A 19,800-nucleotide genomic window follows, 5' to 3' on the forward strand; every position below is an offset into this window, starting at 1 on the left:
TTGATGGCTTGCAAGTTGTGAAGTCCTTATACTTGCATTCGTTCCTCTCGATTCCTTCATCATGGTTGTTCCTCCTAATCACCGGGGGTTCCACCTGACTGACAGTGCGGCTGTTATTCCTTTCTTCAGACTCTCTGTCATTCAATTCTGGTTGCTCAACAGGCATCGAAGGTTCATTTCTGTTATTCAGCAACAATTATCTCATCTCTTCCCTCTGTTCCGCCATCATAGCCTGAATCATGGCTTGAACTCCAACCATTGTGACTGGCTCAGGTGCAACTTCAACTATCGGCACCTGCTCAATTACTTCGGGACGAGGCTGCTGATTCCTGTTCCCATTCGCGTTTCCAGCTCCACTTCGGGTTCTTGCCATTTCGATATATACACCAAATTAGGTGAATTTAGATCTCTTTTCACGATAGACGTTTAAATTCTCCTTATCAGTCCTAAACATGACACGCTAGTTCTAATATCATAATCGAATGCTTAGAATCCTAAACACATAAGGTTTCCAGATCCGGTCGGCAACAGACCATAGATCCGAACAAATAATAGCACATAAGGAAAGCTTAAAGCATTTAGCACATAAAAGCATTTTAGGCATCTTTCCTAAAATAAACTAGTGCTCGTGTCTAAAATATGGAAGACACTCATCTCACGGTCATCGCTTAGCATTCTAAGTTTAAGTCTAGAAATCCTACAAATTCCTAGTTCGCTTAAACTAATGCTCTGATACCAACTGTGACATCCCCATTTTTACGGCCAGAAAAGACCGATTTTGTTTATGCTTTTTGATAAAAATCAGAGTAACTTCTTAAGAAAAGTATTGCGGAATTTGTTCCCAAAACAAAATATGATATAAATTTTGTCAAAGCATTTCTTAAAGAAATGTATTTTCATTACATTACAAAAACTCGGGATGTCAATCATCGATACAGACCATAAGCATAAACCAAAAAGAAATAAACATCTTAGGCCACAAAACACAATCTGGTCTCAAATCCATAATCTCTCGTCAAGTCATCCAACTATACTTTTGCCACTACCTGTAATACAAGAAAACTGAGTGGGTCAGGCTAGGGAGCCTGGTGAGCATATAGGGTTTTCAACCCACAATAATAATTTCATTATTTATTTTCATCAAATTACTAACCCGATTACCCGTTCCCGTTATCCTCACTTTACGTCCCTAAAGCATCTATTATAAGGGACCTATCCTAAGGAATTTCATCGGGATGGACACTACTGCTAAGGAGATTCCTCAGCCATATGTGTCCGTAAGGCAACCATGGGGGGGTGGAGTACATCTTCATAAAAACACCTACAGGTTGCGATCCTGCTAGCGTTCCACTGGACTGGCTAGAAAAGTCTGTGGTCATCATCTATACTCCGCTAGACGACTGGATTATCTTAATCATCGTAAACATCGAGGCCTCTCATCATTTTAACACACATCATCTATTTCATCTACCCATTGTTCTACCCAACATATTTGTAGTTATAAAATACATATACAGTCCAGATCTGAAAAAAATAATGTTTACATCTTTCATCCAGCATAACTTTCAAAGCATAAAATACATATACGGTCTAGATCTGAAGAAAAAGTTCAGATCTGAAGGAAAGAAGTTCAGATCTTTCATCCAACATAGATCTCAAAGTATACAGTTTAGATCTGAAGAAAAAGTTTAGATCTGAGATGAGAAAGTGTAAATCTGAATGAAAAGGTTTCAGATCTGAAAGAAAGAAGTTCAGATCTTTCATCCAACATAGATCTCAAAGTATACAGTTTAGATATGAAGAAAAAGTTTAGATCTGAGATGAGAAAGTGTAGATCTAAAGGAAAAAGTCTCAGATCTGAAAGAAAGAAGCATAGATCTTTCATTCAGCAACATCTCAAGTAAATAGCTAACATATGCCTATACACATAGCACATAAAATACTTCATATCTATGTGTAAGATGAAAGTGACTATACACTCACCTGATACGGAGTGATCCGGACAACACTTCGCTTCTTAAAATAATCTTCTTTGACGAAACCGGGAAGTTTGCTTGAAAACCGGGCGCCACGCGGGCAGAGTTTCAAACCAAAAAACTCTTTTTCTCGGAGACTCCGGGCTCTCCGAGGCTTTCTTCAAGTGCTAGGGAAGTTTCCTAGGCTTTTGGGTGGGGGGTTGGGGAGTTAGAGAGAGAAAGTGAAGGTTGAAGGTGTGATTTTGGAGGCAGCCCCCGCACCTCTATTTATAGGCGTCCTAGAGCGACTCCACTTCGTGGTGCCTCTCTCCACGTCGTGGTCTTGCGTAGACTCCAAGGTTTCGCCTGATGCTGACACGTAGCGCCGAACACAGCAGGTAAAACAACCAATCTTTAAAAATTCATAACTTTCGCATACGAGCTCGTTTTTGACGTTCTTTATATCCACGTGTCGGTAAAGACAAGATCTAAAACTTTCCTTTTGACTCTGTCGGCTAATTCTTGACCGATTTTAAATTTAACAATAGGAGGAGATTAGACTGTTAAATGACCGCGAAGAATTCGTAACTCCTTCATACGAACTCCGTTTTCGTCTGTCTTTTTACCTCTGAGTTCCTATTAATGTGATCTTCAACTCTCATTTAGGTCGCGTAGGCCAAAAACCGCTCGAACAAAAATTCGAGTTTCGGGTCGTGCACTGCTATGCCGAATCTTAGAAAAATCATAACTTCCTCATACGAAGTCAGATTTGGGCGTTATTTTTATGCACGCTCTCAGTTTAAAGTATACTACAACTTTTGTTTAGATTTATAAGGCTAAAAAGTCTTCTATCGTAAATTCACTATTTACATTTCCAGGTGTCGTCCGGTTTTGCCGTAAAACTTCGACATGCCATAACTTCTTCGTTATAACTCGGATTTCGGCGTTCTTTTTATCTCCGGAATCCTTCTCACGACTACTACAACTTTGTTCATAGATATTGGGTTTATCTAACATTTTATTTTTGATGCTTATTTTTATCCTTTATTTATTATATTATTATAAACAAGTAATAATCACACAAAAGCACATAATTCACATAATATTCAAGTAATTCATCTTTATTACTTTAAAATGGGTTACAATGGTTGACCTATACTATTACATCATCCACTAATGCTTAGCCCCGAAACACGGGCATTACAAAATGTCTCACTTTGTCTACATGGGCCTTAATGGGCCATAAATGTCTTCTTGAATTTCATTGGCCGAAAACCCATTGTATTTAGAGGTGCACAAAAATCGATCCTGAATCGGTCCTGGATCGGTCCTACGTCGAACCTTTTTTTTTTTTATCGGTCTTTTTTTGGACCGGTCTTTTTTAGACCGGTCCCGATCGGTCCTTTTTCGGTTCCGTCCTTTTTTGGATCGGTCTTTTTATGGATCGGTCTTTTTTCGGATCGGTTTTGCTATAAACTAGTCCAATACCGATCTTTTTTTTTCGGTTCGGTTTCAGATTTTTTTTCGGGTACGGTTTCGGATTTTTTCAGGTTTCGGTTTTTCTAGTTTTTTATTTCGCTTCGATTATCTTATGATACATTTCATAACATTATAAATCATCATCCATCAAATACATATGTAATAATTCCAAGATTTCATAACTTCGACATATCATTAACATATAAACTTAAAAGTTAAGTTCATAATATTACATAGAAAACATAGAGAAATTGGGTTCATAACATTCCATAAAAGACTTAGTAAATATAAATAAGTTCATAACATTAGTGATAATTTCTAAAACATAAATATATCATCAGAATGTCATATCCGAAGGAAAATTCCAAAAGTTGTAGTTGTCGTCGGAATACAGAACTTCTTGGTCGGGGTTGGAGTAATCTTGTCCGGGAGTGATGTTAGATGATGTACTTGTAAAATTTGAATTTCGTGCTTCTTGAGTGTCGACAATATCTTCATCAACATCGGTGTTAGTGTATGATGACACTTCCGCGCCTCTTTTTTCCATTTCATCTACCAAAATCTCGGTTTCCATATGGGTGCGGTACGATTTTCTTTGCTAATTTCATCAAATGGTTGGTTCGGATCAAAACCGGAGCGACCAGCGGGACGGGAACTACTTTCTTCGGCACCCGACATTATCCGGATGTGGAAACTTCAAGCTTTGTAGTGTAAATTTAGAGACATTTTGAGTAAGGGATAGAATTTGAGTGAGAAAAATAGTTGGATATGAATAAGTATTTATAGTGTAAAAAAAATGAGTAAAAAATATTTATAGTCGTTGGCTTTAATTCTAACCGTTGTAAACCTGTAATGTATTAGTTCTTGAAAAAGAAAATTAGCCAAAAGTATGCAATGACATTTATACTTTGTAGCCGTTGAGTATTTTATTAATTAGTTATTATATTATTAGTTATTAGAGTAAAAAAGAAAAAAAACAAAGGAATGGAGTCATGGACGAATGCAGTTTGTGTTTGTCACTTTGTCCCACAACGCTTCTGTTACAAAAGATAAGTAAGGTGGGAACAATATAAAAAGGGAAGTAAGGGAGCTCTATTCACATGAAAAAAGTGAAACAAAACCATAACTTTGGAGGCCTGATATTTAATTGGGCTACCAAGAATATTTGGTTTTTCATTTTCTGGACCGGTTGGACCGGTTTGGATTGGCATCTGTCCAAAAAATGGACTGGTTAATTTTGGACCGGTTCAATTGTGGACTGGCTTAGGACTGGTCTGGACTGCCATGTATATCAATTTTAAGGACCGATTAAGGACTGCGGTCCGAACTATTAAAAAGAGTGTCCAGTTCAGGACTGGTTCAGTCCATATGCATCTTTTTTGGACCGGTTTGGACTGGTTCTTTTGCCCACCTCTAATTGTATTTACCCCTTTTGGGCTGTGACTTCATAAGAGGGCCCAATGGGCTGAAGACTTCCATATTGGGCCTTATAATTTCGAGTATAACCAAAACTAGCCCAAACATTTCTTTTCTTTTCCTTTTTCCTTCCTCTCATTCTCGGTTATGTGTGTGTATGTGTGTGTATATATATATATATATATATATACACATTGTATAAAAAAAAGGGATATTATGGGGATAATTTGAGGATGACACCTCATTAATATCTCCCATACATCTATGTTTAACCCTCCATGTATTAACCTAACTAAACCTCTATCTCTCTTCTTCTTAATCTCGGCCAAGGTGCATCCCACCACCACCTTCATTTTCCACTACTAAGTCACTACATTCCTCCAAGAACTCCAAGCAAAATCCATCCATTCTTCCAAAAATTCCGTGTATGCTTGTGTGTGTGTGTACTCAAGAATACATCATCAAGGTTCATCATTTTGGTAAGATAGTTTCTATTCTAGTGTTTAACTTCATCAGATGACAAATCTTTCACTCATTAACATTCCAAATCATGATTCATGCTCCTAAAATCTCCTAGAATTCGAAGATCTCATCTCAAGGAAGCATCAAGACCGAAAACTCCTCCAATCCTCTTCCAATACCAATCCATCAACCCCAAAGTGAGTTCATACCCCCTATTTTCAGTTTTTAATATGTTTTAGGGGAGGATACAAGTTGCTTTGTGTAGATCTATGTGTTTAAGCATAATTATGTGTGTTCTTTCATGTTATATGTTGTGTTTTTGTGTTGGACCTTCATAGATTTCGATAGATCTACTAAAACATGGTGATATTAGTAAACTAAAACACTACATGTAACTTATTATGAAAATGAAAGGATTAAAACATGTTAAGGATGTTTGAAACTAAGTAAAATCGTGTAAAGGGCCAAAAATTGACAAAGAAAAACAAAAGTGAGGATCTTTTTGTCAACTCATGGTTTTAAGAGGACTAGAAGACTCATTTTTAAATAAAAATGGGTCTTTATGATATTCATGGTTTTAAAAGGGCCAAAAGTGTAAGTTTTTACAAAATGAGCCTCAAATTGGGCCTTCACGGTTTCATGGGCTAAATTTGTAAATTTTTTACTTTTGTGGATTTAATTGTCATTTTAAACAAATTTGAGCCAAAAATGTTAATTTTCGGTTAAAAGGGATGGAAATGCCAATTTTAATAAACGTGGGCCGAAAAGGTAATTTATACACATTTGTGCATAAAATTGGTGCGAAAATGTTATTTCTAATAAATGTGGGCTAAAAATGTCGTCTTATTTTGAAACAAGCCCTAAATGTAAACTTTTGGTCTTAAGGGACTTAAAGTGTCATTTTTACCAAAAAAAGTGCCTTAATTGTAAATTTTCGGTCTTATGGACCAAAAACAACATTATTACAAAAAGTGGTCCTTTTAAGTCATTTTGGTAAACAATTGAGTATAAATAACCAACGTAACAACAAACGGACTAAATACGTCATTTACATCTTCTAATTGGGCCGGAATATACCTTACATGCTTATTGGGCCTTAGTGGCCCATTTGCACGTTTAAGTGGGCCTGGAATACACCCTACATGTCTATTGGGCCTTTGTCGTCCAACTACATGCTTATTGGGCTTGGAATATACATTACATGTTATTTGGGCCTTTGGGGCCCATTTACATGCTTGATGGGCCCAGTACACGTAAAACATACACGGACCGTTATTCACTGCGTTACATAGTGTAATACAATATTCGCGTAAATACAGTTAAGGCTCTTGTGAGACATTTCATTCGTTCGTACCTATCTAGTGTACAACCTTAAGCCTGTAGTTATAACCCGAGTCTCCTGGAGGGAGATCGAGAGTTTGTGTATAGATCTATACGGGGGTGACACCCCATACATGAGCTGATCGCTACAGCTAGACTAGGCCAGTCTAGGGTGACAAACCTTACCTTAAACAAGTCGACGTCTGAAAAACGTCATGACAGGCGGATCAGTCATTATTAAGTATGGTTATAACGACTCATATAGAGAATAACTCCATTATAAATTTACGGAATACATATACTAATTTGATGATACAAAAACATACATACATACACTGGTACCCGGTCTTAGGTTTTTTGAGACCACAATACTTTTATAAACAGAAAATATCAGATTTTCTGGGAAAGCATACAATTATACAGTACCTTCTACTTACAACAGAAAATATAGGAAATTTCTGGAATACTCTTTTTATACATGTTCAAAACAGAAATACACATGCTTTATGCAAGATTTGATACAAAACCTTCAAACCATTTTATAGAAAATATCGGTTTTTCTGGTGTTACTAAATGATACAAAACTTTTCATTCAAACATGCTTATGAACTCACCAACATTATATATGTTGACGTTTTCAAAATAACTTGTATTCTCAGGAAATCGTTAAGTAGGTGGACATCGAGCAAATGTGGAATTTGTTGCATTATGTTTCTATTTTAAAACCTCATATTTTTGGGATGTAGCTTTTGTAAACAATTACAATGATGTAAACTAAGTATTGTTGTAATATTGTACGTGTGATGATGATGCTTGCCTTGTTTCTATTATATTCATTGTGATGATATTACAAGATGAAGTCACCCAACCCCCGGACGTTTCTGTCGTCTGGTTCGGGGGTGTGACAGATTGGTATCAGAGCATTGTTTATAGTGAACTGGCATATCTAATCATACAAGATATGCAACTATAAATACAATGGGACTAAACTACTCTGAACAAAATAATTAAAATACATACCTATGTGTGCATCATTACAATAACAATAAGAATATCTGGAGGAATTGAACATCATGGTTAAACCAGACAGTTATGTAGTCATATTGGGGATAAATAGAGTCTGATCAACTATATTTATTCAAAATACGACCAACATGTGTTTGGGAGTGATCATGGTGGGCAATAAATCTAGAAACTTACCATCTAATTATCCAAAAGTTTTAAGGAATCAAAATAAAACAATTAAAATGAGATAGGAGTATTTTAGAATGCTATCTATATACACCCCTACACGTTTCTCACACCTCCATTTCTCGCACAGACATCATGGCCGAGCACCAGCAAGGTGACCTCTATTATCAGGCCCTAGTGGCCCATGGTTGGATCGAGGAGGAACCTGAAATGGTTCAAGAGGCAGGTCTAGGGATAGAACCTGAGTACCTAGAGACGGACTACAGGGACGAGGGATCCGATGAGGAGGCTGAAGAAGTAGAGGGCGTTGAGAAAGTCTTTATTGAATCCCACCCGTTAGGAATGATATCAGATCCACACACAGCACCATAGGACCCCATAGATCGGACGCGCTCCTTGGAGGAGGAAGTTGCTGTTCTCAGGCAACAACTTTTTGCAGCAAAAGCAAGAACAGTTCAGGGGGAACGAGCGAGAGAGAGAGAGAGAGAGAGAGAGAGAGAGAGACGAAATCACTCGGGAGATAAGTGAGTTAGCTGACCGTTTGGTGCGCTATTTCGGCATCTGACACCTCCCGTCGCGATTAGGACCCACTCCACCTCTCATCACTACTGTTATGTTTCTCTTTTATGTACTATTATATGTACTATCGACTTTATGATTAAGAGACTACACTACTCATAAAGCCGTTATGCTGACGGATTATAGATTTTCTCTATGTACATGCTTTTTTAAAAGGAAAATTTTCATGCTCTGTACTACGAATATTATATTATTAATGAAGCAGTTATGTTTTATTGGTGATGTTGTTATCTGTTATGTGTTCTATTCTCCCTACTTCATAATAATGTATGAATTCACTTATATGCACAACCGAACCACTGAAACCGCTATATGCCAAAGAAATTCGAAACCACAAACTACTATGTGCTCATCATCTTTCTGTTTGATGACAAAAGATGCCTCAAATATCGAATCACAGAAACAACAACACGACCACCACCTCCGCCAGAAGTGAACTCTGCTGCTTTCCAAGCAGCAGTCTCGGCTGCAGTTACAGCAGCCTTGGCGCACATTCAAACTGGGAACAATGGTGGCGGTAACGGACAAGGAACTGGAAGATCGAATCAAGGAATGAACCGAGGTCCTACCAAGGTCTGTACCTACAAAGACTTTTCAAATGCCAAACCACGAACATTCAATGGAACGGGAGGCATGATAACTTTAAAGCGATGGATGGAAAAGATCGAGTCAATCTTTGAGATCTGCGAATGCCCTGAGGAATGCAAGGTGAAATTTGCAGTTTGCACGTTTGTCGACCAAGCACTTTCGTGGTGGAATGGTCATGTGGAAGCTATGAAACTCCCCGTGGTGAATGCCATGCCATGGGAGGAGCTCAAGGAAATAATTGATGGCAGAGTACTGTCCCCGTGGGGAGATACAGAAATTGGAGCAAGAGTTATGGAACCTCACCGTACAAAACTCAGTGATCGAGGCTTACATCTCAAGGTTCAGTGAACTAGCCCTTCTGTGCCCGGGGATGATCACATCTGAAGGGAAGAAGATCAAGCGGTTCATTTGGGGATTAACTTCTCCAATTCAAGGAAATGTGATTGTGGCGAATCCGGGAACTTTTGACAGTGCAAAGAGGCTAGCCCAAAATCTCTACGACCATGGCAACAAGAAAGGAGCCAAAACCGCTGAATCTGAGACCAAGAAGGAAGGGGATAACAAGAAAAACAAGGACAACAAACGAAAGGGGCAACAGAACTAGGGAAACTCCAAAAAACAGCAAATTGTAGCAGTCCACGCTGCTACTTCTCAAGTTGGGCCAGCACTAACTGCTCCAGCCTCAACTACGCAAACCACTACCAGGTAATACACAGGAACTCTACCAAAATGTAACAAATGCAGCTTTCACCACCATGGAGAGTGCAGAGAAATGCAGTGTACCAACTACAACCGCAAGGGGCACACCGCCCGGTACTGCAGATCTCAACCCCAATAGAACCAACAACCAAACGAAAACAACAACAACAACAACAACAACAACGTCGGGGCCGGCCATACTTGTTATGGATGTGGAGGAACTGGCCATTTCAGACGCAATTGCCCCAAAGCCAACAACCAAGGGGCAGGAGGATCGGCCAGAGTCCTGACCTTGGGCCAAGGAGAGGCAATTTAAGACCCAACGGTAGTCACTGGTATGTTTCTCCTCAACAACACTTACGCATGCATTCTATTTGACAATGGAGCTGAGCGGAATTTTGTGAGTAATAAATTCAAACAATTACTAAACCAACAACCTCAGAAGCTAAGCGAAGCCTTCACGGTGGAGATGGCTAATGGGAAAACCGAAACAACCAAAGACGTTTACGTAGGATGCACATTAACATTAAACAACCACTCATTTCAAATAAATTTGATGCCAGTTAATATTAGGAGTTTTGATGTTATAATCGGCATGGATTGGTTAAGCTCCCGCCATGCCGATAGTATGTGCCACGAGAAGGTCATTCGCTTTCACCTCCCCAACCACGAAACCCTAATAATCTACGGTGATAAACTTGGCCCCAATCTTCGTCTTATATCGTGTATTAAGGCACAAAAATGCCTGCACAAGAAAAATTATGCCTTCCTCGCTCACGTTGTAGATAAGGCAAAGGAGGAAATAAATATCAAAGACATTCCAGTGGCATGTGACTTTCCGGATGTGTTTCCTGAAGACCTTCCGGGAATACCCCCAGAAAGACAGGTTGAGTTCCAAATCGACCGAATACCGGGAGCCACATCAATTGCAAAATCACCCTACATGTTAGCTCCCGCCGAAATGCAGGAGTTATCTAGTCAATTAAGTGAACTTCTGAACAAAGGGTTCATCAGGTCAAGCTTCTCACCCTGGGGAGCTCCGGTCTTGTTTGTCAAGAAGAAGGACGGATGCTTCAGAATGCGCATCGACTATCAAGAGTTGAACAAACTCACTATCAAAAATCGATATCCACTCCCTCGGATTGATGATCGATTTGACCAGCTTTAGGGAGCTAGTTATTTCTCGAAAATAGATCTAAGATCCGGTTATCATCAACTCCGAGTCCAGGAAGAGGATATTCCAAAAACTGCTTTCCAGAAGGTAAGTGGGTATCCCATGCCCTGCCGAAATCAATCACACAGGCTCAAACCAACGGCCAAAGCGAACGAACCATCCAAACGCTTGAAGATATTCTCCGAGCCTGTGTGATTGATTTCGGCAGGGCATGGGATACCCACTTACCCTTAATAGAGTTCTCGTATAATAACAGCTATCACACGAGCATTAAGGTTGCTCCTTTTGAGGCCTTGTATGGTCACAAATGCAGATCGCCTCTTTGCTAGGCTGAGGTGGGAGACACCCAGTTAGCAAGGGGACAAACACCAAATAACACTCTTACAAGACCTGAGATCATTCGGGAAACGACGGAGAACATAATTCAAATCAAGGCACGACTCCAAGCATCCCGATACCGACAAAAGAGTTATGTTGATAAACGACGAAAGCCTCTGGAATTTCAAGTCGGCGATCGGGTGCTGTTGAAGGTCTCTCCCTGGAAGGGGATGATCCGTTTTGGGAAGCGGGGAAAACTAAATTCGCAATACATCAGGCCATTCGAGATTCTTGTCAGGGTTGGTCTGGTGGCTTATATGTTGCAGCTACCTACAGAGCTCAACAACGTACATCCCGTGTTCCACGTGTCGAATCTGAAAAGGTGATTATCAGATTAAACCCTCATTGTTCCCCTGGATGAGATCGAGGTAAACGAGAATATCCTATTCGTCGAAGAGCCGGTTGAGATAATGGACAGAGAAGTGAAGTGTACAAGACAAAGTCGCATTCCGATTGTGAAGGTTCGATGGAACGCTAAGCGTGGACCAGAATTCACATGAGAACGCGAAGACCAAATGAAGCAAAAGGACCCTCACCTTTTCTCTAGTTCCTAAGTATATCTTTCAAAAGAATTTCGGGACGAAATTCCCTCTAACGGGGGATGAAGTCACAACTAGCATTTCTGTCTAGGAAATTCTATCCATGGATGAGCAACTCTCAATGTATCTTGTAATTCAAAGTTTGATGATATACATATTACTCATTCAAAAACAACTATTCAAATTAAAACTCACTCATGAAGCCCTAAACCTAACTCAATATACTACATTCACTCGACTTTGGGTTTGTAACCCTAACTTCCCGGTTCAAAACATTTATTGGGCCAGGAATCATTTGTTGGGCCTAATGGGCCAATAAACTCTCGATTGAATTATTTTGGGGCCATAAGACTTTTGTGGGCCTTAATGGGCCTAAAATGTCTCACTTTGCCTACATGGGCCTTAATGGGCCATAAATGTCTTCTTGAATTTCATTGGGCCGAAAACCCATTGTATTTACCCCTTTTGGGCCGTGAAATCATAAGAGGGCCCAATGGGCTGAAGACTTCCATATTGGGCCTTATAATTTCGAGTATAACCAAAACTAGCCCAAACATTTCTTTTCTTTTCCTTTTTCCTTCCTCTCATTCTCGGTTATGTGTCTATATATATATATATATATATATATATATATATATATATATATATATATTGTATAAAAAAAGGGATATTATGGGGATAATTTGAGGATGACACCTCATTAATATCTCCCATACATCTATGTTTAACCATCCATGTATTAACCTAACTAAACCTCTATCTCTCTTCTTCTTAATCTCGGCCAAGGTGCATCCCACCACCACCTTTATTTTTCACTACTAAGTCACTACATTCCTCCAAGAACTCCAAGCAAAATCCATCCATTCTTCCAAAAATTCCGTGTATGCTTGTGTGTGTGTGTACTCAAGAATACATCATCAAGGTTCATCATTTTGGTAAGATAGTTTCTATTCTAGTGTTTAACTTCATCATATGACAAATCTTTCACTCATTAACATTCCAAATCGTGATTCATGCTCCTAAAATCTCCTAGAATTCGAAGATCTCATCTCAAGGAAGCATCAATACCGAAAACTCCTCCAATCCTCTTCCAAAATCGATCCATCAACCCCAAAGTGAGTTCATACCCCCTATTTTCGGTTTTTACTATGTTTTGGGGGAGGATACAAGTTGCTTTGTGTATATCTATGTGTTTAAGCATGATTATGTGTGTTCTTTCATGTTATATGTTGTGTTTATGTGTTGGAACTTCATAGATTTCCATAGATCTACTAAAATATGGTGATATTGCTAAACTAAAACACTCCATGCAACTTATTATGAAAATGAAAGGATTAAATGTAACACCCATAAAATCATGCCAAATTTAAACTTTTAAAAACATTTCAGATCCATTAACCATTACAAAACTTGTTTAAAGGATGTATCATATCAGAGTATCCCAAAAACAAAGTCATAAAAAGTGAGGAGTTGTACGATCACGCCTTTGCCTTGCCACGATCCCCTGATGCACCTGAAACAATAAACTGAAACTGTAAGCTCGAAAACTTAGTGAGTTCCCCTAAAATACCCATACCCACAACAATACACACATAATCATAAACAACATACTATGGGTCCAGTCAACCATCGGGTTGGAATACCCCAGGCCCTCAACCATCTGATTGGAATGCCGACATACTCAAGGCCGGTCCGTTGATTTTTAAGGCCAGTACGAAAAATAAAAATGGGCCCCTATATATATATATATATATATATATATATATATATATATATATATATATATATATATATATATATATATATATATATATATATATATATATAAGCAATGTAAAATAGTTTTATAGTCTCGTGAATTGTCATAAAAAAAATTAAAAAAATAAAACAAATTAATTAAAAAGGGCCAAATGCAAAATTATAAAATTGAGGGGTTATGCATATACCTTTTGAAAACCAGGACACTAAGAAAAACTAACATCTAAAGTTAGTGGGGTCAAAACTGTAACTTCTAAAAAGCAATAAGCTAAACTTTTAAACGGAAGAGAAGAAGACTCGAACCCTGATCATATACAAAAACAAACGCGCCTAGGCAACCGTTTAAGCCATATGAACTACATAAATAACACGATTAATTTGTATAAAACAATATATATTTAGATATAAAATATATTTAATTTGGTTGAATCAGACCCTATTTTTCTCGGGGCCCTGTGCGGATGCACGCTTTGCACACCCTTAAGGTCGGCCCTGGACATACTATGGGTCCAATCATCCTCGGGATGGAATACCCCAGGCCCACAACCAACAGGTTGGAATGCCCACATACTATGAGTCCAATCATCCTCGGGATGGAATACTCACGGCCCACAACCAACATGTTGGAATGCCCACATACTATGAGTCCAATCATCCTCGGGATGGAATACTCACGGCCCACAACCGACAGGTTGGAATGCCCAGGTCTATTGGCTTTCGCACAAAGCAGATAAGCCTCAACCGCCAAACAAACATGTGCACATATAATAGATAATCACATAACAGTCTATAGACAATAACTGGTCTAACGGACCATACCACATACCACATAATATTATCCTACATCTAGGATACCGAACTAACAGGTCATACCACATCACATATTATCATCCTACCCTCTAGGATACCGATCTAACATATCAAACTAGCATAACATAACCAATAACAATTCAAAGGGTCGGCCTTGGTGCCTTAGACCCTTGAGTATAGTGAGGATAACTCACCTGGCACTGCTGAAGTCCCGCAGATACAACTCCAGCTGCTGGTTGACAAATTCCCGAACTGTCAACATCAAACAATACCCAATTAATAATTGGGTTCCAAGCCCAAGGTCCAACTCACACTATAAAAGCCCAAAATTCAAATAATGGGCCAAAGCCCAACATATGGCCCAATTTTCCAAATTGGGCCCAGACCTCTACATGGTCTTTCCTTAAGGCCCATCCGATTATTCAAATCCAATTCCCATGGCCCATTATCACATAATCATAAAGGCCCAATTATGGCCCATCTATGGCCCAATTTTCCAAATTGGGCCCAAGTCCTCACATGGGCCTTATCCTAAAGCCCATCTAATTACTTTTGCCCATTAACTTGTTCTTGGATGACCCATCAATAGTCCAATCGCCAAAGCCCAAAAGGAAAGCCCAATTCAAGGCCCGAGTGAGATTAGGGCTTTCACATGAAATGATGATTAGAGTTAAGTGTTTCTTACTTAACCCCTTAAGGACTTAATCCATTCAGGACTTAATCCATTAAGTCCATTATTGCCTTAAGTTAGTTTGCCAATGATTATTAATTATTATTTTAGGTTTAATAATTAACTTCTCGTGTGTGTCCCAAACGATTCCCACAATTAGGGTTTTATGCCCTTAGGGTTTTCCAAACCCTAATTAGGGTTTCCTACCCAATACTAGCCGATTAGTCAATTGGTTGAGCTTCTAGGCCACTTTTGGCCTTATTGAGCCCATTAGGGTTTTATTAGGTCCATTGGGGTCTCTTTGGGCCTACTAGGGTTTCTTTTGGCCCATTAGGGTTTAGTAGTCCCTTGTCCAAACATCCAAACGAGTCATAAACCAGACAAGGCATACCGCCACCCAACACAGCGGCCGGTGGCGGCAGCCACCACCTCACGGTGGTGGTTAGGGTTTCTTTTCACTATTCAATTTCTAATTGCAGTTTACAACGCAAAATCCAAAAATAAACATACACCAAGCTAAGCTAAACACACACACACACACACAGCCACCTGGTGGTGGCCGGCGGTGGTAGATGGCGTGAGATGGCGGCTAACGGCGGTATTGACAGCAACAACCACCATGGCCGACTGCCATGGTGGTTTTTCGTGACCCCCCTTCCGACAGAAACCACAACAACAGCTGTATCTCCTTGCAAGCCACGAACACATCCATCATCTCTCGGTGGCATGTGGCAGGCGGTAACCGGAGAACACGGAACGAGGCAGTCGCCCGGAGCGGTGGTATTTATCGGCTACGCACGACGCGAAACATCATCCAAACACAGCCACCCTCGCGGTGGCTCATGATAGTCGGAGGGAAAAAGCGATGACAGCCTCCTTCGTTGGTGGTACAAGAGGTGACGACGGACGACAACGTCCAGGTCTTTGACGGCTGCGGCGCAGCGGTTTTGTCGTCGGTAGCGCAGCAACGGCTGGAAGAGCTCTCACGAGCAAACGGCGGCAGCGGCGAATGATCTTGGTTGGGCGGCGACTGAAGAGATTCCACAGCCCTCATGTTTTCGTTCCTTGCTCCGACTTTGATCGTCAATGGATCTCCCGGGCAGCCGGAGGAGGCACGGTGGTTGGGTTCGAAGGTTTGGGGCGTTAGCAACGGTGGTGGCGACCGGAAGTTAGGAGTGGCGGCTGGAGAATGAAGGAAGGAGGTGCGGGTGACGGCTGCAACATCCTAGGGTTAGGGTTTGAGAGGGTAGCGGGTTTATATACCCGACTTCCTTAGAACTTATTTCCATAATAACGCTTCTTGTCCCCCCTTCTCTCTATTCTCTCAATTTCGATCCTTAATTTACCCTTTAAACCCTTTACCCCATAATTCTTTTCAATATAAGTCCAACAATTCCAAAACAACCCCTCCTCTACCAACTATTCTCAATTAAGATCCATAAATTACCATTTCTACCCTGGCTTCAAGAATCCTTCTCAGAATAAGTCCGATATTACTCTTTAACCCTCGGAAATCAAAAGTATATCATTTGGCACCCCGAAATCAACACCCCACTAATTATTATTTAATTTTGGACAATATTAATATAAAATAATAATAAAAATTACTTCTCGGGGTTCCGATTTATTATTTAATTATTCTATTTTAAATGGGATGTTATAAATCTCCCCCACTTAAATTTGATTTCGTCCTCGAAATCGTTTCTTCTCATTCCTTACACGCCAAACAACTTGCACTACAATCCCGAGCTTGACCCTAGCCTTTCCAAGGCAACAGTAACCAACCCTCACAGGGTTCCAAGACCTGAAAATAAAAAAATACCTTGCAATATGATCACATTTACTTAATCCGAAATCTGAAGTCTCGAGATGGTCTAGCTCCCTGACAGACTGCCCACACTGGATCATTGTCGAATGCATTGCACTTAACTCCCAACTCGCTACTCAACTTCTGATAACCTGAGGTTCCCACTAGAAAACAGAATCACAAATCCCACACTGCTAACTATGATCCTTTAGTTCCCGAACCACATACATATAATAACCGACTCATAAGCACAAATACTCATACCTGGCCCAATCAGCCTCGGGCTGGAATACCAGGCATGCCTACGACGGGTCCAGTCATCCCTAGGATGGAATACCCTCGTATCACACACATGTTTGGTCCAATCAACCCTCGGGTTGGAATACCAAACACGTCAGGTCCAATCAATCGTAGGGTCCGGTCATCCTCATGATGGAATACCCTAGATTGGAATACCACTATATACATAACTCGGGTCTAACCCATAACTTGAAATCCATGGACCTATCCTTGCATCTCATCCAAAAATCCTCTGATTCGCCACAACCGAGTGACACTCATCAGAAATACCAGGTTCCGGCCCGGTCGCGGAGCTAAAGGACTCCCACATAGTTGCCTCACACGACTTCCGAACGAAATGCTTCCCTGGAACTAGTTGCCACTAGTTATCATGCCTCTGCGACTCTAACAACCTCCTGATCCAACCGATCGGATCCATGCGTCACATCCTGACGTCACCAAATCCAAGGCTAAAAGTGATTGCTACCTGACCAACGGTAGACTTATATCACAAACGACCTTAAGCAATTCCTTGCTTCCTTGGTCTCTTAACTGTAGTGGCGTTCCTACAGTCTTATCGCTGGCTTAACCAGGTCTAATCTCTCTAGGGAAACCCCTAAACCCATCCGTGGATTTCCATATCCTCACTGCTACACCCGAACTGGTGGTTACTACTGCCCCTTCCGCGTCCTAACAACGCGCTCATGCTATCTACCAACCTAGAGAATGTTGTGGCTACACCCCCAGACTTACATCACTTTAACACTATCTGCTAACCTTGTGAATGCTACGGCTACACCCGCAGTCTTACAACACTTCACATACTAACTGATCGCTAGTGAATGCTACGGCTAGCCCCGCAGTCTTACAACACTTCCCATACTAACCGATCGCTAGTGAATGCTACGGCCACCCCCGTAGTCTTACAACACTTCCCATACTAACTGATCGCTAGTGATTTCTACGGCTAGCCCCGAAGTCTTACAACATTCCCATACTGGTCGAACACGCACTCAAACTAACACACAACTGAACTCAATTCATGGCTAGAATCCCAACCTGATTTCCTAAAGTTCTGCTATCAAGCACCGAGAAGACACGATCCACATGCTAGGGAGTTTTATCGAACTCCCAACTAACACAACACTCAAACCAAGCAGCCACTAGGGTTGTCTTCCTTCCTGAGAACGATGTGAAACCTATCCCAGTTTCAAAACCGATCATGCTTTTACATTCCGGGACGATTCTCCCCCACTTAGATTCAACTAGGTCTTCGCAATACATGAAATTTTGAGAATTCCAAATCCTTCTCACTTTCCAACGATCGATCTGATGACAACCATGTTGGGTTTTGAGCATTCTAACACTTCCTAAGTGTACATGCAACCCTAATAAACCTTGGATCTATGTTTGTCTAAGGTTCATGCAAAATATTATTTTCCAAGGTTTATAACCTATCTAGCATGGCATGGGGTACTTTTAAACATAAAAGAACTAGATGAATTACATACCTTTTGTTGATTGTTGATTCCTTGGAGTTTGAGAGCCAAGCACCAATAATGTGAATGCCTCAAATGGAAATCACAAATCACCACAAACTTGGAAAATGTATGAGAGAGTATACTAACTCTTAGATTTCGGCCACCACTATTACACACACACTAGGGTACCTTTTCATGCATCACAAGCTTGTTTATATAGTGCACATGATTAGGGTAAACCCTAATAACCCATGTCTTTTCCTTTCCAAGGATACATGGGTTAAAAGCTCCATGGATCATCCATGGACTTCCATATAAGCTTAGCCCATTACCATAATGAGTGTTAGCCCACACTATATAAATATAATAGCCCATGTTTAATTAGTCACCATTTGATCACTAAATTAATTCATAATTAATTTAAGACCAATACTAATTAAATAATACAATTTCATATTAATATATTATAACTTATAATATATTAATAAGCCGCAAATATACTCTTCTCATAATGTTATCCATATAAATAGTTCGGGTGAAGTGCAACCCAAATGGACCATGTCGGGTCGGGTCAAGTATATACCAAATAAGTTATGGACTTAGACACCTTATCCAACAGTCTCCCACTTGGATAAGTCTAATAACTGTATTTGCGTATGTTACTTCAGGAACCAACCATCAATCGTAGCTCTCGAAAACTCTGTTGAACTATGAAGCGCCATTTTAGATAAGTGATCATATAATCCTCTGTTCTCATGATATCAGCCGGACAAATACATGGAACAACGTCGTACTTATTGTCCAGCAGTTTGTTTCCCGATTTCCGATTTGTTAGACAAAGAACTAAATTGAACACATCAATTAGGTTCTGACCGGGCCCGGTACATAGGTCAAAACAAAATCATCGAGGGGCCCAGATATCGCTTCTAATCCTCCAAGGACTAGAAGGAATAGATAAACTTCGACTCATATACTTGTTTCTACTACTTGTTGAATTATACACAAAGGCACGTTTTATAACATCAAGTTACTGATGCGTTTACGTGCAATCAATGCACAACCAACTCATAGGTAACAACTCATATCTCTAGGTTTGAAGACTTATATGATATTACCGTCTCACGATCACTCGAGATAAATTCCATGAAGTGATACAAGTGAGCGTGGGTTAATTCCAATACTTATAACTTATGAGTACTCATGAATGTTGTAGCA

At 40.1% G+C, this 19,800-nt stretch overlaps 1 long non-coding RNA gene across 2 annotated transcripts; it reads right to left on the reverse strand.

Moving 5' to 3' along the window:
* Positions 1–13,130: 13,130 nt before the first annotated feature.
* LOC145133130 (uncharacterized) lies at positions 13,131–16,234 on the reverse strand. 2 transcript variants are annotated; one of them, XR_013718421.1, is made up of 3 exons: positions 15,568–16,234; positions 14,543–14,600; positions 13,131–13,293 (listed from the first exon to the last, which is right to left on the reverse strand). It is a non-coding gene; the product is annotated as an uncharacterized LOC145133130 (long non-coding RNA). The 2 variants fall into 2 exon arrangements; XR_013718422.1 differs by having other exon boundaries at positions 15,529–16,234.
* Between the last annotated feature and the right edge of the window lie 3,566 nt (positions 16,235–19,800).

This window comes from Lactuca virosa, chromosome 8 (assembly GCF_052849685.1).
Source record: "Lactuca virosa cultivar CGN04683 chromosome 8, Lactuca_virosa_CGN04683_v6, whole genome shotgun sequence".
Lineage (NCBI taxonomy): Eukaryota > Viridiplantae > Streptophyta > Magnoliopsida > Asterales > Asteraceae > Lactuca > Lactuca virosa.